The 21,748-nt window shown below is 47.8% G+C and overlaps 2 protein-coding genes across 3 annotated transcripts in view; one reads left to right on the top strand and one right to left on the bottom strand.

The window, feature by feature from the left end:
- Positions 1-21,745, bottom strand: part of MAPT (microtubule-associated protein tau) — a 50,518-nt gene extending 28,773 nt beyond the window's left edge. Inside the window, exons 1-2 of one of the 2 annotated variants that reach the window (XM_010561408.1) lie at positions 21,672-21,702; positions 13,115-13,194 (exon numbers count right to left, since the gene is read on the bottom strand). The gene's annotated coding sequence lies outside the window, so the exon portion shown is untranslated. Of the gene's footprint in view, positions 1-13,114; positions 13,195-21,671 lie in introns of both variants that reach the window. The other variant, XM_010561409.1, reaches the window with a different exon arrangement.
- The window catches only part of SLC25A39 (solute carrier family 25, member 39), a 23,564-nt gene continuing 13,930 nt past the window's right edge, over positions 12,115-21,748 (top strand). The window contains exon 1 of the mRNA XM_010561407.1: positions 12,115-12,124. The gene's annotated coding sequence lies outside the window, so the exon portion shown is untranslated. The remainder of the gene's footprint in view (positions 12,125-21,748) is intronic.

Raw genomic sequence — 21,748 nt, forward strand, 5'->3', positions numbered from 1 at the left:
TTGAGAACTTGCCCTGAAAGGAAATCACCCATAAAAATTGAAGTATAAAATAGGAAAGAATTAAGTACCTAATTTTTGCCCCCAAAAATGGTGGGCCCTAATTATTTGGACATATGGATGTCCTCCTCCCAGAGCTCAAAGGATCATATTGATTATATCCTGGTCTCATCTGGCCACCGCTTGATACTATTTACAGGTCTACTTAGCACTGAAATACTAAAATATAATGTTAACCTAGTGTACAGGCCACAAAAGCAACTTGGGCATGAACATGAGTGTAAAATGACACACAAATGCGCTGCTCGTGTGTGTGTACGCACATGTACAGAAGAGTCACCTCTCTTGCCCCACATGCACACCTGGGACTGAGTACAGCAGTTCTTCCCATGCACTGCCCTGTCTGTTGGTAGGAAAACATGGACGGGAGAAGCAGTTCCTACCCCACTCACAATTAGTGATCCCTAACAGTCCTCTGAGCCCAGCTCAGTTCACTAAACATCTGTAGATCTTAACATCTTTGCTTCCCAACTGCAGACCCAGAGGCAAACCACTCACAAATCTGCTGCGCTAGATTTAAATGAGGCTTACTGTTTCCTTATTCTGCCTCCTTTTCTCTCTTCCTCCCACCTGTTTTTTGGAGAAGAGCAGTTAGTGTCTCCCCCAATCTCCCTGGAAAGATACATTTAGTCCTTTCTTGCCTCTGGACAAGAATTTCCTGGGACACCATGGAGAGAGGACTCCTAGCTTGACAGCTAGTGAGCTCGCATACCCCACTGGAGGCTCATCTGCTGGCTCCATGGACAGCATCTGACACAGCCAAAGATCTTCCACTTTTCATCTGAATAGAGCATTTGGCATCTGTGCAACCCTGGCACAGCAGCAGCGAGCCATGATTCAGCAAAGGCCGGTGGATCTGCTGGCGGGCACGCGGGGCCGCCTGGCCGCAGGGCTGACTGTGGCCCCGCTTCCCACTGATCTGCCAGTGCCAGGGCTTTTCAGCACAAAGAAACGGACGGGTGTTTTTCAGAGAAGCTGACGATCTTGCTATCTGTCGGAGCTTTGCAAGAAGGCCTTTAACACTCTCCTGCTCACAGCTGAGCAGAGACAGCTCCCATTCCCACTGAGCTCCACGCATGGCAGGATAAAGCCGTCTCAGAGCTAAAGGACTGGAGATGGGCTCGGGAGGATGTAGCCATTAATTTTTCAGAGACAAGACAGAGCGAGCAGCCTTTTCTGTTACAAGATAAAAAGCACGACCAAAAGCCACAAAGATCCATCAAAAAACCACTCAATGGGACCCTGACAGCACCTGAAACCTGGCTGCAGCTTACAAAACACCCTGGACGCTCATTCATTTGGGGGCTAATGCCTGGTTTGCTAGGGTGAGCAGAAGCATCTCCCAGCAGATGAAGCACAGTGTCCTCTCACTGTGTCTGCAGCACAGCAGGCAGAGAAGCAGAGCGACTCTGTGCCTGAGCCACTGAGTGCGGCAGTCAGTGGTGGAGAAGAACAAAAACTCCTCAAACTGGTGCAAGCCAAGGGGCAGGGCGGGGGATCCAGCTCCCACATGGTTCCCACAGCATCTTGCTTTTAGCTGAAGAAATGCCCACTCAACAGATGCCTTTCTCACAAGCGCTGCCCCTCCCGTGTGGCTCGGAAAGCATTTCCTACAGCCTGCCCTCCGAGGCCTGGCAGAGCTGAGATCTAAACCCATTACAATAAGGCTGATGAAATTTCATCAGCACCAGATAAGCAAATAAATAACATTAAGCACACAAAGCGATTCAATGGGTAAGTACGAGTGAGCCGCCACCACCATTATCTCTAAGCTGCAAAGCTCTCCCAGCAGAATTTGAAATACACGGGCCATATAATCATACAGTCCTATTCACCAGGAACATCATCTATAAAGACATTTTATGCCTCTCCAATGGCTGCTGAACTTCATTCTCTCCCTCCTCCCTCTTCATCCATTGTAGATGTCAGCTAAAAGCATTGCTCACTCAAAACTGTACTGATGATGCACACGGTTTTGGGACAGATCTGTCCTGTTGAAACCAAGAAGCAAAACTGAATTGCCTATATGCAAACCCCTTCTTATTCTAGAGGGGAAGTCTCAGCTTTGCTTGGGTTTTCACTCAGGTAGTAAATTCTTATGACTAAAGAGAATTTAAATCTTTTTAAAACTGAATATTTTACATTAGACTTTTTAAACAAATATGGTCTGAAAATTGTGCATTTGAAAACCTACTTTGAATTTTGAAAAACGCCTATAATGATAATCCTCTTTGTTTTTCAAATGGGGAAGGGGAAAACCCTCTTGGGGAAAAACGTAACATTAAGGGGAAAAATATTCTAAAAACTGTAAAACCAGCCCCACCTTGAAGCAATGGTTCAGTAATGAATAATTACACCAAGGATAGCTGCACAGAGATAAACTTCAGCAGCACCCTCTGCACAACAGATAAAGCACAAACCCTCCTAAGAATCTTATCCATTTCCAACAGAACTATTCTTGTTAACCAGGGACACTATCTAAAAAGCAACAGCCTATTCCATAATTAACAGCTCCTCCAAACCTCACATTTTTCAAACCCACAGCCCACCTTTCAAGAGAAGACACGTATCAAGCAGTCATTTTGAGCTGTGCGACAAGGTACATGAGGAGGCAAGTAGGAGAGCAAAGTTTTTGTTGCCGGGAGCAGGAGAAACAGGCTGATTTCTGGCAGTGTAGGCTCAGCATTTCATGCCTGAACCAGGCCCCAGAACAGTCCAAGTAGGCCTGTGTTGTACAAAATGTTAGAGGCTAAAAGCCAAAATAGCAATTTACACCCCAAAGAGGCCAAAGTATGCAGGACCACATATCCAGTAAGGAAAAGCCTTAAGTGAAATGATGCAAACCTTTAACAGCCATCGACAGGACTGAAGTTCAGGTCAGGAAGTGAAAGCTATTAGTCAGCTCAAGGTCCACAAAGATGAAAAAAATATAATTTTACTTGTGGAGTTTGGCAAGGATACTGAAAGCAACATCACTCCTCTCACAGGAGGTTGCAGAGACCTGACAGTAATGCCTATCAGCTCTATGTGATGGTTCCCACACTGCCTGCAAAACCACACACTGCCTTTTGTCCAACACCCACAAAGGTCTCTGTGCCAGCCTGCGGCCAGCCTGACCTTGCTTTATGTGCAAGATGCAATGATCATGAGTCAAGACACCAGAGCCACATCCCTGACACCATCCTGCATTCATGCCCAGGAGAACTGAGCCAGAAATGAAAGCACTGCTCTTCCTCCACTGCCTATTCTGCAAATTTATTTTCTAAATAGCTCATTAGGCTTGAAGGCATCAATAAAAGATCTTGGTCTGGTCTGTCAGCAGAAGTAAAATCTACTAGAGCACAGCTGGGGTGGCACTGTTTCGAGTAAAGCCAACTGCTCAATTCATGGCAACCTCCCACCCCAGCACAACCCACACACATGAAAACTGGTCCAAATGAAACAACTGCTGCATCCTTCCTCCAAGAGGAACTGTTAACAACGGCTGCAAATACTATTTCATAAAGAGGGAAGGAGAACAGGGAAGGCCTATGCAAACCAGAAGAAAGAAAATTAAATCAAGAAATGAACAAAATACATGAGAAGTTCCTGGCTAGAACACATTTAAGCCCCGTTTATAGGGCATAAACCAGTACCTGTTGGAAAGAAATTTCTCCCGTAAAGCAGCATGTTTTGCCTGCCTGGTGAACCCTCTGTGCTGCAGACCATGAGGCCACATGGCACTACACAACCCCATGCCCAGTCTGCAGCAGCAATTCCTGTACAGCCAGCAAACAGGCACCCCAGACATCTTTCTGGAGCGCAGTCAGGACACATCACTACCAGCACAAAGACACAGCAGAGCCCTCATTCTGCTGCCGTTCAGGCTAACCACCAGCAAAACACGCACAAAGCCTCCAGCACTCTCTGCCTGGGAAGATTTAGATCCCAAATTAATTCAGCCAGCCCAAAGTCTTAATCCCTTGGCAAAGGGTTTCTCCGCAATGAAAGGTAAATAAAACCAGGGCTGAAAACAACATACCCTATTGAGAGTGGCCCAGTGGCGGAGGGGGAAGAAAGCAGATGCCAGGGACCACACAGCTGTGCTTCGGTGGTGCTCAGCCTTGCGTAATCTGTGCCAGACGACATCATTAGCACTGTCACAAAGGAGCACGAAAATGCATCCCTGCAACCCTTCTGGTGCCAGGAGATGAGTGCTCCCACGATGCCCATCCAAGGAAAGTGGGTCAGCAGCTGCACCCCACTCACCCGTGGGCCCAGCAACACACAGGGCTACAACCGCAGCCCAAGGATCACCAGGACACCATCCAACAGCCGCCGTTCCTGAACAGCCGCGGGATTATCCCCAATCACATAGGAAGAGGTAGAGTCTCAACCTGCAGCAATTCAAACTGCACAGCTCCAGGGATCACGAGTCTGGGAACTAATGGCTCAATTTACATACGCACAAATCCCAAAATAAACTAGGCGTTGGCAGATCTGTTTGCAGCTGGGTGCGGGGGTTACTAGCCACACATTGGTAAGAAAACAGAGGAATGAGAAATTTCAGCAGAAGGTGAGTGCAATGCTTTGAGAGAACCTGGCTAGATGTGCGCACACTTGTACTCATCACTAGGTCCAACCAAGCAGCTCCATCTTTCACACCAGCCACAAAATGTCCAAGCAATCACCCAGCTAATTTCCAGATACAGGCAGAGTAAAGCCTCTTGGCTATTGTGTCTTGTGCTCAACCACAGCAGTGTCTTCCTTCTCCATTATTTAATCAGTAAGGTTAGTAAGCACCCACTCTTGTTACTTGAAAATGAAAATTCAACAAACATGAGCTATCTAAGTGTTACCTCTGAAAGGTGATCAAACACAAACAGGGTTTTAAAAAAAGCATCATTCCATCTGAATTACTTAATTAAAATGGAGTGACAGCCCCATGAAATAACATCAGCCAGAAAGGCTGTTCATAATTCATAAGCAACTTTCTTTTCATCTCCTTTGTGTACTTCTCCAAGTACTGTTTTTCCGAGAAGCTGACAGAGGAAGGAATATGGACAGTGATCTCATTAATCACAAGCACTGCCTAATATGCAGTGAGCTGAGAAATTACATGCAGTTTCAAGTTATCTAGTCAAGAGGCTAGAAAAACTTCCTTCAGGTTCACAGACAGACGAACACCTCTTAGAACAATAGGAGGGAGTTGCAAAAGAAACGGTCTCAAAAATGCATCTTTCTTCTTTGTTTTTTCCACATTTTTTCCATATTATAGTTTAAGTGACTCCTTGGGGGCCTGGAACTTTTGACACCTTTCTCTGGGGGCTGGACACCTCCCATGCAGACATGAGATGGGTTTGGGTTCACAGCAGAACAGCTTTGAGGTACAGGAGCCTCGTCACAGCAAGGGTGGTCACGCTGGCTTCATGCATACCCATTTGGGACCTGAAGGTTACTGAGACCAGGCAATAAACAACTCCCACACCAGCTAATGACATATTACCAAGTCTGGGAAGGAGCTGGGGAAAGGTGAGGGTGGTAACAGGGCAAGGAAGCCCCAACCAGTGAGATGCCATGATTCTGTACAAACAGCATCAAAAGGGAATAGAAAAGCAGGGTTCAAAGACACAAGAGCTCAGGCAACTGTCAGTAAATAGCTCTTAAAAATCTAACCTCTCCACAGCCAAGAGCTCTGCAAGGTAAATGCTGGGGTTACCAGCTGGCAAAGGTCTCCAGGGCACACTCGTGGCTAGAGAAAAGCCAAGGGATACTCACGTGCTGACAAGTTCCTCAGTGTTGCTGAGAATTAAACTAACAGAATTTGCCATCCCAAATCAGCTTAGGCCCAGTTCAGCAGCTGCCTCCAAGCAGGGTGGCAATTAGGAGACCAGATTATCCAGGCACACAACTCCAGCTCACAGCCTGAGCTGCAAGAGTAGCTGGACTCAGGAGATGGGAAATGGTTTTATCTCCATGTCTCTTCTCTGCCCAAGTAAAAGGGCACCACAAATGTGGCCTCTTCAAGGAACAGGAATATGCTGGGAATTGCTCGAGGGAACATACACAAGTGTTTTGCAGCGTAGGAATATTAACCCTAAATCTTGCATCAATTGCTAATGACAGAAGCACAAGGCGGTTTACCAAAGACATCATTATTCCCATCTTCCCTGCAAGGGGGATAGAGGTGAAAAGGCTTGTCATGGAGGAGGCTGGGGAAAAACCAGAGTGGAAGCCAGGCTCTCACAGACACCATAACATGCATGCTCCCAGGTGCACTGCTGCCCTTCAGGTAGGACTCTCTGGAGCAGCACTGCAGTAGAGAAACCAGAGCTACGGGAACATAAAGGCAGCAAGGCTCCACTTTTCACCTCATCCAAAACCCAAGCACCTCTGTGTCAACCTGCAGCATCTACTACTCCTATTAGTATCTTCCTTCCTCGATCTTTTACCCCTTCTTACCTTTCTTTTTCACTTTTTGTCTAGCTTATCTGACCAAATCAAAACCAACCTTTTGCAACACTGCTACAGCAGGCCCCCCGCCCCAGCTTTCTCTGTGAGCTTACATGAGGGCATTCAAGGGCGACCGCTGCCCAGGGAGGTGTCAGCCCTCTGGATCACCCTTCTCATTCCATGCTATGATGCAAAGATCAGGCTGTCTCTAAGTCCACTAACTTTAGCTAGATTAAAGCTCTGATCAGAGTGGCTTACACGGCAGCAAAAAAGGAAGCAACAGTAGTTTTAAAGCTTGCCCTGTCTGTTCAGCAGGCTCTTTGAGAATAGAAGTAAGAGAAGCCTCTTTGGCAGGGATTTACTAGGCTACCTTCGGATTTCTTCCCAGCCCCCTGCTAGAGTATCTTGCAGTCATGCATTTCACAGAGCTATGAGATGGTCTCTGGGAGGATAAATTCTTCCTCCCCCAAAATCCTGCTTGCTTGGGAAGCCTTTAAGCAGTTGAACATGTAGAGCGGATCAAAGAGAAGGCAGGAGATCTTATTTACCAGCTAATTCTCTTTGACTCTTCCCATCCCAGGTTCAGCCCAACCTGCTGAAAATCAGAGCATCTTCCCTGCTGCTGCGGGTTTTAAGGCGGGCTCACCAGCATTCAGGCTTGTACCAGTCATTATTCACTTAACAGAAAATGGTGGAAGCCTAATATTTCCCCTGCACTGCCTTTCAAGGGCTGGGCTGCATGCTGAGATGCGGCTGAACAGCTATGCATGGCAGTATGGCAAAGTCCTCGGCCAGTCTCACCGGTTGCTGGGAGGAGCTGCTCCCCCAGCCTGCCCGCTGCCACAGAAAAGAATCCATCAGGGAAGGAAACACAAGTCAATGTGTTCTTAGCATGTTACCTTCCAGCAATAGCAGAAAAGTAATGTTTATGTGTGCCTGGATGGGAAGAGGGAAAGAGGAAAGAAAAGTTCCCAAAAATGCCACTGGAGTCTTAATGAATTAGGACAGTTGACAGCACGACAGCGTTCTGCCCCATCAAAAGTCTCCTTTACCTTGGCTGGCAAGTTACACCATGAGGAGGAAGAAATTGCTTTCCTGAGAGGTTGCACTGCCTGAAGAAAGAAAAACAGACATCCATCCCCACTAACTGATGGCTGCTGCACTCCCCTCTGTCACTCACGTCAAACAGTTATAAAGGATGTTCCCATGATAAGCAGTAAAGGAAGGTCCCTTTCACACAGCAGTCAGTGGGAAAAGGAACCTGGCAGGGCTCATCTGGTCTGTGGACGCTTGCAATATACCACAAGCAGGACTATTAGTGTGGCCAGCAGTTTCTCATGGTTATCACAATTTTCTTCATTAATATGAGGTCAGAAACAAACTGACAGGACTTATTTCATGCTCCAGTGGGTACCACAACACATCCCAGGGCAGGGAAAGGCTGATAGATAAAGGACCACCCCCATTTCCCTGAACACAGCCAATTTGGGAGGACACTGAGCAGTGTCACACCCTTCTTAGGTTCCCAGACCGACCTCCTGAAATGCAATTCAGTTAATCAAAGAGCTGAGAAATACCCCAAAACTCTCTATTAGCCAGCTAGACACCAAACACCCTCAAACAGGAGGGTGAATATACCCATGCTGGCTGATGAGACGGTGTGGGGCTGGGCTCTCGGACAGGCACTCGCTCCACCTAGTAGGTGTGCAACATGATCAACCGAAGTGCCAGATGAAGGTATTTCTAGCAGGTTAGTGAACAGCGATTCCTTGAATGCAGCTTTGCTGTTCATCTGCACGTGAGCTCTCCAGCACCGTCTCCATTTTACAACCTACTGCTTTGCAGCACAGCAGTGTGCTGTAGGACCCAGCAGAGACGACTGCCAGTGCAAGAACCAAAGCTCTGCTAATTTCCTTTCTCCGCAGGCTTTTGTAGTGGCACACGCACAACAGCATCCATTTGGTGCACCAGAGCCACAGGCTATAGAAATGTCTGAAACCTGGTGTAAACATGGGATCAAATACAAGCCCTGAGCCATCTGCAGAGCGCACACACCATCAGCACACTCTGCATTGAAGTTTAAGTTAAATTCTGCACTTAAGTGCAAAAATTGCAGAGTCCACTGCAAGGAAAGAAACCCCTTGCAGTACTCTGCTGCCTTCCTGCCAGCCCCACGAATCTTTTCTTTCTTTGCTGCAGGAGAAAACAGCCACCTTTGCTGCGGTGCACAGAGCCAGGGCCCCCAGGGACAAACAAGCAGGATTAAGCCTTCCTGTGCTGGGAAGGGCCACATCCTACATTCTCCAGGAGCTGCTCTAGCCAGCTGGCCTCAGTGCAAGCCGTGAGCCGGCTGCACACCAGTTTCCTTCCCCTACCTCTCTATGCACAAATGCAGATGATGATGCTGTGTTTGATGCTAGGCTCAAATGATGCTGACACTGAGAAGATCGATGTGCAACCAGAAGCCTCATAAATTAAGAGAATTTTATGAGAAGAAAACTTCACTTACACCTGCAAATGGACTTGAAGATTTGGGTACTTTGTATCACCTTCCACCTTAACCAAGCCAGTAACATGTGTACATGTGGTGCAGCACCACAGGAAGGGCCCAAAATACGTGGTAAAAAAAGTAGATACCTTGCCGTCAGAGCAGCAATGTTTTGATTGTGGAAAGATCCAAAGAGCGAGGCCCCTACCTCAAAACTGGGCAAAGCCAGGCTGCAATTCCACAAGCCAGCCTCAGATCACACTGCTTGGTCCTTATTCCTTACACTACCAGCACTGCTCCAACACCCCACTGGGAGGTGGTTCAAGGTACTAAACCAGCAGAAACTGAAGCCCTCACAAGCAGAAGTTGTGTGTTGCAGTAGTGCTATGGGTCATCTCACCCCAGCTTTGGAGCACCGGCGTAGCAGAGGCGGAAAGCGTGGGAGGCCAGCACCAGCCACTATCCAGCTGCACCTTGAGCCCTCCAGGTTTTGCCTCCAGCTTGAAAAAGATGCTGTCAAGACACAAGGTATGTATTTATTGCTTACTTTGATCTCAGCTGCTCCTCTTTCTTTGATTTCATAGTGCTGACAACATTTGCTGCATCCTGACAGAAGTTCTGTGAATATTCAATGCTGCCATAGCAATGAAGATATTAAATATAAAAGATTCTTCATGCCACAGCTCTAGCCTACAAATGTGAGTGATCCTAGTGAGAGTGGATATGACAGAACCAGGAAAGTGCTGTGGACATTAATACTGCAGGAGATTTTCTCAGGGCAAGGAAAGCATTCAAGGCATCTTCTCAGATTGGGCCTTCATTTCTTAAGTTATTTTGAGCTGTTTCAACACATGGATCGAAATCAAAACGATGACAACAGCACCATCTGCTCCAGCTACCATACTGCCACGCCACCGTGGCTGGCATCGCTCTTGCAGCAGCAGAAAGCCTGTCCCAGGGAAGAAGCCAAGTCAGGTGAGTTTTTCCCAGGGAGCACTATTTTACTTCTACAGGATCCAAGTCTGCAGAGCTCCTAGCTGCAAAGATAGGCAACACAGAAGTGGTCTCCAGTGTGCCACAGCAGAGACTTCGACTGCTGCCACAAGGAACAGGGAGGGAACAGACAGGGTGTGCAGGCAGTTGGGTTAAGCAGTGATGCTCACTGCCCTCAGCAGTGGCGAGAAGCCCAGGGTAAGCATCTCGGACACACACGTGCAGGACCAGGCATTACCAGCTTGCCTGAAAAACCACAGCTTACCACTGCAGTAGGAACACAGGTCTCTACACCTGTGACAAACCATCACTGCACAGTTTGTCCACAGTGCTTATCTCACCAAGCCGTTACTTTTAGCCACTTGATACCCAAACTGGGCACCAAATACCCTTTGGCCCCATAGTGTCCAGTTCCAGCATCCCAAAGATGACTGACAGCCCTGGAACACAGCAGGATGTCTTATCAGGACAGTCTCTCTATAAATACAGGGGAAGGAAAGAGTCATGCATTCTTGACACACTGGTTTCTTACCCTAGAAAGAAACAAACATGACAGATCTTGCAAGCTTTCAGGGCTTTAGCAGGACTTTTCCTCATCCCAGCGCTCACTATGCAACAAGACAGGGCTTGGAGAAGGCGATTTTAGCTTCTGTCTAGCTTTTCTGCATTATTTTTTCTTTTCATGACTAAGAGACATTTCAGATGAGGTCAAAAGTCAGAGCATGCTTCCTGAACGTCTTTTTTTAAGGCCAAAAGACACAAACAATAGGACATTCATCAATCATTTCTGCTACACTTACATCTCTCGTCATGTTACTGCGTAACAGCAGAAAAAACGCTGTTTCCTCAAAATGTTCACAACAGTATTTATTAAAAACTAAAAGCAGCATTTTTTTATTAAATCTGTATCAGAAGGGGCAGTAAGAAGATAAATGCAGGAAAAAAAACTAATCTGGAAGAGCTCAAGGAATAAATAAAAAACAAAATAAAACACATCAGCAGGAGAGCACAGCCTAGGGATGAGTGCATCATTCAACTCTTGACAGAGAGGGCAGGGACTGGAACATGCCAACCAAGCCAGTGAGTTATAGGGAAATGGGTGGGCACCCCAACGGGTTCACACCTCACTGAGTACAGGAAAGTTGCGGCCTCAGTCACAGGGAGCAGCTGATCAGACGGCTCACGGGCTGCTGCCATTCAGCCAAGGGTGCTGGTGCCTGTTTTAGCTCTGAGTTTCATACATTACGCCACAAACAGCAAGTGAGAGGCGCGGTGGGCGATGGTAGTGTCTCCTGATACCCAGCACAAGTTAAAGAGAATTTGAGAACCAGAGCTCTTGCTTCTAAAACAATAAAAACGCAATAGAAGCTGCATTTGTACCTTTATTTTTCATGATGAGGGAGCACAGTTTTAACCATGCTGAGGCACAAGACAAACAAGGATTTTCAAGTAAGGATGAACAGCAAATAAAATCCTTTATACACAAAACACATCCCTACTGAGCACTCGGATGTCTCTCCCCAGCTGGTCTTCACCCAGTTTGGGCCACTCAGGATGACAATTAGGTAGCAATCTGTCTTGCCTTGATTCTAGTTTTATCGAGCCGATGAGCAGATTTGCAACAAAAGCAGATGCAGGCAGCATGAATAGTGACAATCCACATGGGAACCCAGACCATAAATTCAGCCAAAGATTGTAAAACCATTATTTCTCCTCCTAACCCAAAGGCTAAAGGAGGAGCAAGCTTTAAAAAAAAAAAAATAAAAAAAATCAGAATCCATGTGTTTCATCTTACCCAGGAATTAGCTGGAAGCCCAGTTGGTGCCCATCTTCCTTTCCACAGGCATGTAGAGTGGAAATTGTCCAAATTTAAGACTGCCCCAAGTCTAGGAATCCAGGCTCAATCTTCCCCAGTACATTTGTTAAAAATAAATGAGACGCAATCAGTCTTCTCAAGGATTTTATCCTCTTTCAGCTCTAAATGCAGCTCTGCTGTCACATGTATGATATGTATAAAAGGACAGCCTGCTTCAGAGCCTTACTTCTTGCTTAAAATAATATTGCTCCTGGTCTCAGGTTACAAGGGATCCATTCATGTCCACTAAGGTCACAGGCTCTCCCTACATCACTAATACAAAGGCTGGAATAAACAGGGTTGCCTGTATTTCAGTAGTGCTTCTTTTTATTGCAGTGCACGAATAGAGACAGACTATTTGAAGAGGCTCTGACCACACCTAGAGCCACAACACTTTGTCACTCCTCATCGAGGGAGGCAGAGAACAGTCTACTGCAGGTGGGAGATGCTGGCTTCTGTTCTCACACTGAGATGGGGTTTGCTTTGCTGCTGCCTCACCGGAGCCCAACAGCTTTACCAATCTTACAGAACTGCCCATTTTCACAGAGGAGAAGCATTCAGGGCATTTCTCTCTCCACAGACTACACGACTTTAGTGCCTAGCAATCCTTACGCAGTGCCAAAACTCATTTTACACAACTGATCTCCCTTCAGCATCACCCAGGTATGCCCAGCTCCTTCTTGCTAATGAGGACTGTCTAGTATTTCACCCAGGCCATTTCAAACTATTTTGCCACGAGCATTGGTAAGGTGCTTTTCACCCGCACACAAAAACTGCTGCAACCACAGTACAGGATTCTTCCATTTAAGAACTTAAGCGCCAAGAGGCTCTTGGATGTTGATAGAGCAAACAAACCCATGGAGTCAAAAACCCCTCCATAAGGGGAGTAAATGAGCAGCAGTGATGAAACACACTTTGGAGCTGAGCATGGACCTCAAGACAGCCATGACAATAAACCCTATTATTAGACACAATAAAAGCAGTGACATATTTGAGAGAGTAAGCATTAATAAGTGCCTTCACATTAAACAGTATTCATGACTTTCTTCCCCTATCACCTGGAGAAACCTGGGGGAAGGGAGGAGCTGGCAAGGTAATTCGGCTAACACTAGAACAGGGGAAAGGCAAAACTCATGCAAAGTAGGCTACAAAACCATAAAATAAGGATGCAGTGATGACACCTCAGCAGTGCTGCAGATGAGAGATTCCTGATGCTGGGAGCCCAGTACAGCCTGCAGGGAGCTGGGCCCCCATCTTGTTCTCAGCAAGTCCAGTTGCTCAGCTCTTACCTAAGGAAAGGGCCAGGCAAGCACCGGCTGCCTCAGCGAAGAAGCTCCCAGGACCACCACAGAACAACATGGATCTGGGTCTGCTGGGCAAGATTTAAAATGGAAGGGAAAGAGGTAAGGAACAGGAAAGATTGATGAGAAAGAAAAGGAGACAGGACAGCACGCCTACGTGTGCACATGGTGCTTGGATTTGGCAGGTGCCCAAGATGCACACACTGCTCAGGATGAGAACAAAACCTGGGAGCATCGTGGTAGACTTCTTTCTCCAGCTCACAGTTGCCCTTTTCAGGTCAGCTACCCACCACCACAACCCCTGCACGTCTCCTCTTCACAAGCCTCAGAGTCTCTCCCTTTGTCACAGGATAAGTCCAATACCCTCATTTTAGTCCCATCCTTTCTGAATCTGTTCTCTTGCTTACTGATGGGCAGTGACTACAAGCAACACCACAGCCTGAGCAGTAGATCTGTAGATAAGACTTTTTACCTGCTTTCCTTTTTGTAGCCAACAGCAACATTTATTACTTCTGCTTACATATGCCTGCCAGGCTCTCCATTATTACACCAGAAGATGCCAAGGGAAAAGCATGTAGTTTTCTGTCCAATTTGGAGATGCCCATTGTTAAAAGCTACTTCTACAAACCCCTCCAGCTAGCTCCAGGGCAGCATCATTTGTCATGCTGACGAGGCAGTAGGTAAAACCACATACAGAGAAGTAACTTCAGAGGGAAGAATTTGCTTAGGGTAAAGTCTGCCCTCGAATTCAAAATAAGTGGGAGCTGAAAATGAACCACAAAAGGCAATACTGACTTCAGATTAAATCCCAGCTTTGTGCTTACTAACAGCTGATGTCTGACACCACAAGCTACAGCTACCGGCAGAGAGCACATGAAGCTCTACTTTTGTAACACAACCATATAAGCCAGCTTCATCACAGGTCTCACCTTAAACCACAAAAGTAATTCAGTCCCAGCAACTCTTACCCCATCACATCCAGGATCTGCAGTGGGAGAGTAATAAAATAGCACCTGCATGGAGCTAGTCAGCATTTTGTATGAGGTGGGTCAGCATTAGGAAAGGAACATGAGCCACGTTTACAAATCTTAGGTTTCTTCTAACCAAAGTGAAGTGTGCTTTCAGATAAGAGTTGCATCTTCATACAGAGGCTCCCCTTGCCAGCCTGCACTGACACATAACCCTGAGAGTTCACAAAAGGCTAGAGCTACAAACCAAACTCTGGGAAGCTCATCCCACTGGATTACCCCTTCTCTTGGGAAAGTCTCTTTCTGGCACACCTTCTGTCATCACTGTGTCCTCAAACTAACCACTCAATGAACACTCTCACCTTGAACACTGCAAACCAGGACAGGAACATTTTGTCACCTATAAGCCCAGTGCTAGCAGATTTTCAGCCTGGACAAATATTTCTGACACTATCATGCAGACATGCTGCTTATCACCACTCCGAAGCCTCCTGCTGCTCCCGCACTCCTCCCACTACTGTGCCTCCAGTCACCAAGGGCCAACAGACCCTTCCTGGGACAGCGACCTAGGGAGAAGACAGTATGCACATATTCCCTCAGCCAGCTTTACTCCATCTCTTTGGCCTCCTTTTTGTCCCCCTTCCGCTCACATCTTGCTGCATCTCAGCCTGATGAGAGCTCATGTGGTCCCTGCACCCACCACCCACCACTGGGGAGTAACGCCCTTCACCCTCTGCCAAAGACTCACTCTGCTACCTGGATATGTGAAGCCACAGCAGCCAGCCAAGAAAAACATTGCCTGCCCATCACTTTGCCTCTCATCTTGACTTTGACACACCTGCCCTGCCCTCAACTCAACTGAGAATGTGCACAGCTGGCCAGACATGTTCCCTGCACCAGAAAGCTCACATGAAAGGACATTTGAGAGAAAGAAGGAGCAGAGCTGCTTGTGAGCAAGACGCACACACTCCTTTCATGGTAAGACCAAGCCAACACACCCAGGATCTAAGTCAAGCTTTGATCAAACAGAAGATTAAATGTTTCTTAGGCAGGGAAGAATTTCACCACTCTGAACACTCCCCTACTTCTCCAATTTCAACTTCAAAAGGACATCCCAGCAAACACTTCTTTCCAATGTATGGAAGACAGTTGATTTCTTCCAAAGACAGATCTCCAGGCCAGCACAAACATACACATTACTGAGCTGGACATGTTCAAGGATCATGGGAGAGGCTTCTTTAGATTTTTTGAGCCATTTACAAACACCTCCAGGAATTTCATTCTGCAGCAAGTGACTTGACACACTGATGAAATCCATCTGAAATTACATCAGGCACTTCCAGGCAGACAGCCTGGGACAGGAGCTGATGGGGAGCCATGAAGTGAAATACTGACAAGTGGCAGAAAGCCCTGCAACTCTGTAGCACATGGCATTCAAAGTCACACACACACTATTCAAAACAATGAACACAAGTGGTTTCATCACCTCTCTTGTAAGTGCTGAAGTTCCTCCATGAACAGCAGAGTTTAATACGGGCCTTCTTCCTATGGATTTGTATAGTATGTCCCCTAAGACTGCACCTCATCCCAAAATAACCCCCCAGCCTTCATCCTTCCCATGTGCCTTACAGCATCATCACTGACACCCAAGCCACAGCTCATTTAGAGCAACACACACACTGACCAGCCTAACAGGACAGCTGAGAGGCAAACCCACGTGCCTTCCCAGGGCACTAATGGTGCAATCCCACCAACCACTCTGAAGCAATTCAAGAAGAATACCAAGGGAGGGCATAGAGGCAAAGATGGACAGACAGTGATACCGGATCTGCTCTAGGAAGAGAGGTCAGGGCAGGTACAGTGGGGAGGCTGCAAAGATGGAAATAATTAGCCCAACTGTGGTGATAATCCTTTTAGCTTAACAGAAGGTATCCCCTGGTGCTCCCTTTCCTTGGATATTTAAAGAAAAGACACTGAAAACGGGAGCCACACCACACATAATGACTGCTTTTACTAATCAAACTGCATGGAAGGGAAAGAGAAAGATCAGTGGATTGATTTCTGAGAAGCATGAAGGGCTCATTAGACTTGCAAAGAAAATCCACTCAAGTCTAAAGGCACAAATACATCTCCTCCAGACTCTAGTGTAAACTGCATATGCTTTCCACAGGCACTTTAAGAAACAGCCTACAACCGGCAGATTTCAGTGCGAAACAAAGCTTCAACTCGCAGATGGAGGAGATCCATCCTACTTCAAGAAGAGATTCAGCGATTTATTCACAGTCTCGCACAGCAGAGCTGTGCCCACCTTAAAAACCACACAAGGGATAACCTGAAGGGCCAGAATTCTCTGCTATATCCACCACATCTGGGGGTGATCTGCAAAGACAGCTTGGGATTGAGGGCTGTTCATGCTAAAAAGCCAGGCGGGAGCAATGCTGCACAGAGCAGACGCTCCACCACTTGTGCATCTCTGTGAAGGAGCAGTGATCCAAACTGAGGGCTGCACCTCGGGCAAGGCTGAGCCAGCCTGGTGCTCTACAAGGTTTTGGCAGGGCTACCTGCCACCAAACAGCCTGCTGACCTGTGCCCAGGATCACTGACCTTCATTTTCTCCCCAGAACTGGTTGGAGATAAGTGGGAACATCTCTGTACTGCTCTGCAAGGACTAGAAAGCCAGCTCAAGTTACTTCTGCAATTACCTCCTTTCTTTTCTTACCCTCCACAGGTAGGCAGAGCCCTGCTGGCAACCCAGGCATTGCAGCACTGCCTCCTTTATTGATAAGCACTGCCAGCTGCAAGGACATGCCCTTGGGGTGAGCCCCAGACACTGTACCAGCCCACCTCTGGAGTCTAAACACCACAGTTAAGCAAGCAAAGCTCCTGAGGTAGAAAGCAGAGATTACACTGGATGGGCAGAAAAACCTAGAAAGCCAGCCCAGCTCCCATGTAACTGCAGTACTAGTGAGAGATCCCCTGAGAGCCGCTGTCCTTCTCCCCAAGACATCAGCTGATGCTTCTCTGAACAGAGGCTGGGAATAACCAAGATGCTGAGTCTGGGGTTCCCCTTCCACCTGGCCACAGGGCAGGCACACAAGGGAAACAATCATCTCTGATTTTGTTTAAGTCTCAGCTGCTCTAATACAACTAGAGAGGTCCATTTTGCTTTTACAAGAAAGGGCTCACAGTGCTTTTTCACAGACTACACAGATCTGCAGACCTTAGAGCAAGCCATATACCCAGAAAGCACAACACATGACCCTGTTGTTCAGGGGCTGGTTGCTTTACCTGCGTGCAGAGCCATGACCCTCCTAAACCTGTGCCATGTTCCAGCAGCTCCAGAGACAGCCCTGACATGCCACACACCCTCTCAGCATCACCCAAAGGACCCATCAGTCTGCCACAAGTCCAGCGCACTTCACCACGAGCTTCCAACTCTCACAGTCCAGCCCCACACCTACATACAGCCAGCACACAGCCTAGGAAGCAATAAGCCAACCTACTAGCCAACTGACCTCATCAACCAGCAGGTTAAGCAAACTGGACAATACTGGGTGCTGGGTAGAAGCCAGCGCCCTGATTCTTTCTTGACTAATTCATCAAGTGCCGGAGCATTGCTACAGCTAAATTAGCAGCACTCCCTCAAAAGATGCAGAGACAACAACCAAGCCTCATCAGCACGCTGGGCTGGCAAAATAAGCTTATTCTGCTCAAGACAAACTGAAATCTACAGCATTCTTCCAGCTTTTGAATAACATTCCTATTGGGGAAAAAAGGGAATGGCCACCCTCAGCATTTCCCCTCAGACACTGCTTCATGATCCAATTTTCAACGCTTTGCAAACCAAAAGGGATTTGTCTGGAAGTCTGGACGTGGACACACCCCAGCACCAGCATCTCAAACAGCAATGCCAAATGCCCGTACAGGCACACACAGATGCCAACAGGCAAAGCGGTTACAGTTGTGCTGCGGTAAGCGTCAGGACAATTTGTTACTCCCATCCTGATAACATAGACTTTCAGAAGAAATGGCAGAGAGACCATTTCAAAAGCATTTTCAACGTGGCTTTCCCCAGCCATTTCTAACAGGCCCATGATGCTGCAAAGACCAACTTCCAAATGAGAATATAAACATCATCAAGGAGCAATTTGCTCTACTCCCTGCTACTACCCAGTAAGAACCGCTCAGCTAAGCCCCAGCAAATCCGTAAGGAGCAAGGTGGTACCCGAACACTTCCAAATCCCACGGCTGGCAAAACACTGAAAAAAGACAATGATGCAACATAGGTGGACAAGCATGCAATGAAGAACACAAGTCTTCAAAATGAAGCAGGGAAACACGAAAGGCAGAAGATTAAGATGTCCACCTTACTGGCATGCTACAAGTGTCCCTGACTAGATACACCAGGCTCAGTCTCAACGTGGAAAGAGCAGTTGCAGTGTCACATCTCCCTTGTTTTTATCCTATGAGGACTACTCTCCTGGCCAGGGGAGCAGGCTTCCCCATGGCTTTCAGGAAGGAAATGAGAAAGCTGCAGCACTCCTTGTTCAGGACTGATAAATATGTTTACTTGGTCCAGCTGAGCCCTGCTGAAACTGTAGTTTATTAAGCACAGAGGGAATGGGACAGTTTGAACGAAATGCCTTGGGAAGAAAGGCTGGAAGCAGAGGGCAGGCAACCCAGCAGAACTGACACAGGGTGAGGAAGACTACATGAGAAGCCTGACCTGTAAATACTTAACACAGTACTTGAAAAGGGCGAGTAATGAGGGAGGGACACACACAAAACACATACTATTGCACTTGTCACCTGAAGGGAGTGGACCCATCTCCTCTCCACGGGAACTCCCCACAGGGCACACAGAGGTCCTGTCACTTCTGTCCTCATCTCAGCTAATCCCAGCTGATGAAGGATAATTGTCCACATCTTATCTGTGATGCCACCTGCCCCTTCCAGAGTAGCTAACAGCCTTGTTCTCCCAGGCAGAGACCACAACATCTTGATGTGTCTCATGTTCATGTCAGATGGGACCTTTGCAACAAGTTCACCTGAAAGCTGCAGATCAGCAGCAAGCTGTTCCAGAGCAGGGCTGAACAAATGGTCCTCTTTTAGAGAGAAACAGAGTCTTCGTTTAAAGGCTTCAAACGATGACAACCATGCTTCACGCTTTCACTCATTAAAACAGGCAGAGCTGGTTTAGTTTAAGTTTCTCAAGGGTCAACCTCTGGCCATCTTGCTGTGCAAGATGAAGACAGACCCACAGCACTGGACACCTCCATGCACACACTAATGGCCTAATAACCTTTTAAACCAGAGTTCACCAGGTGTTTCATTTTAAGCTCTGTGTGTTCAAGACTCAACTGTCCTAAGACCCTCTCATGCTACAATCAAGCCTTATGGAGGATGGAGACCCAAGCAACCAACCTGTGGAAGAGGCATCCCATTTCCCCAGAGCACAAGAGCCAAGTCTCAAAAACCAAACCCCACCTGCATCTTAATTCCAAAGCCCTGAACACAACCCTTCAATTCCAAGGGCATTCAGCAGCAAGAGGTACCTCTGCTAACACTGGGGGATGGCACAGCCATATACCTCCTTCCAAAGACCATTACTCTATCTAGAACAAGAACGAGAAAATGCAATACTTTCATCAGGTGTTAATTATCTGCCTGGAAAACATCTACGCACTACAGGTAAATCAGCCAGCACCTTGCTTTGATCCTTAAAAAACCCAAGCATTTTGCATATTAAGAGGGAACAAAGTGTAACTGGGTTAGACTATTTCTCATTTCTAGAGAGAATGAGATTTTAATTTTCCTTCTCTCAAGAGCAGCCTGTAAGCACCCAACTGAGACCTGTTTTGACAGACCACCTTGAGAAAAAAAAAATGCAAAAAAAAATTGAACTGCACAAGGAAAACCATTAAACACTCCAAATCTGGAGTATTGGCAGCAAAGGCAAAAACCCTTCATCAGATATAAGAGGGCAGTCATTGCTCAACAGAACAAATTAATGATTCTCAGTAGTGAATTTTGTTCCACTCATTCAGACACACATTAGACATCTGCCCAGATCCACACAGATAAACGCAGAGCAGCTTAGGAATACACTGCATACAAATTGCTGAAGTGACAGCTTAGCTCATCTCAGCTGCTCGTTCCAGCAAGCCCGTTTCTAAGCAAGACCAGCCTCTCGCTGCAAATGGAGCTGCACCTCGCGTGGTGGTACCACCAGCAAATGGAAGGAGAAACTCCCTTTAAAGTGATGGCAGCTGCCCTCTGCAAAGGAACAACAGGATTGCATTTCTAGGTGTTAAAAAAAAAAAAAAAATCATCTTCCCTAACCGAATCCTCCCTTGCGCTAACACTGTAGCCAGGGATGCAGGCAGAAATCTCCATCCCTCCCCTGAAGTAAGCTGTTTCTACTCCTTATGGGTTTAATTGCTCCAAGCCAGGAGGGCAGGTGTGCCACGCAGCACACCTGGAAACACCCGGCAAGAAAACTTCCCTTTTCACATCTGTGAAGTTAGACTTAAAACAAAGAAATACCCAGCAGCTAAAGGAAAAAAAGCAAACCCCAGAAAGGGGGCCAGCCCCACGCCCCACCTGGTGCAATTTTAGGACAAGAAAGAACACGCAGCATGGAAAGAGACTAATGAAAGCGACAAGGGGGCAATTTCAGCACTACACGGGGACACCTGTGAGGTGCGAGGCACATCCAGGGACCACCGACACCACCAGTTACACCAAGTAGCACCACCCCAGCCCCAAACCCATGGGAATCGGCACCAGCATCCCCAGCCTGGCTGGAAAACACCCAGGGCTTAACAGCACAGGAACCCACCTTGGGCTGCCTCGCTGTTAACATTAAATATTGGAATCCCTCGGCCGGGGCATTTGGGGGATGCAACAAAGCAAGGCAACTCCAGAGCGCCGTGACCTCAATAACGCTTGCCACCCCCAAATTTCAAGGCTGGGCGTGGACAGCTCCGTTTTCTGAAACACCTTTTCCTCATGGTTTTCTATTATTGATTAATTTATCTTTTTTTAATTACAGCTGCTCCCTACCTCCCCCCTCCCCGAGGGCGGCTGCAGAAGATGGCACCGCGCCGGGGCGGGAAGGCGCTGCCCGCCCCTCCTGCCGCAGCCCCGCCAGCACAGCCCCCAGCCCCACCTGCCCCAGGGAACGGGGCAAAAAAAAAAAAAAAAGGGGGTGAAAAAAGGGAAGGGGGAGAAAAAAAAAATCCGCCCCCCCTCTCCCTCCTTTCCCACCGGCCACCCCGCCCCGCCGCGCACCTGCAGCCGGGCGGCAGCGCTGCCGCAGGGGACGCCCCTCGCCCTGCTGCAGCGAGCGGGCTGCCGAGGCGGCCCCCTGGGCAAAGCGGCACCTCCGCGGCGATTTTTTTGGGGCTGAAATAGTCGGTTTGGATTTTTTTTTTTCTCCTCTCCCCCCCCCCGTTTCACGCTTTCGGCGTGGGGACAGCGAAAAGCAGTACCGATAGACCGGGGAGAGGGGGATCTGGCCGTACAGCACCCCCCCCACCCCCCCCCCCCCCGCCGGCCGGAGGCCGTGCCCCTACCTGCCGCTGCAGGGGAGTCCGCACCGGAGCCGGGCGGCGAGTGACAGCGGCGGCGCGGGCGGGGCGGGCCGGGGGGC

Source organism: Haliaeetus leucocephalus, unplaced genomic scaffold (genome assembly GCF_000737465.1).
Source record: "Haliaeetus leucocephalus isolate CR32 unplaced genomic scaffold, Haliaeetus_leucocephalus-4.0 Scaffold144, whole genome shotgun sequence".
Lineage (NCBI taxonomy): Eukaryota > Metazoa > Chordata > Aves > Accipitriformes > Accipitridae > Haliaeetus > Haliaeetus leucocephalus.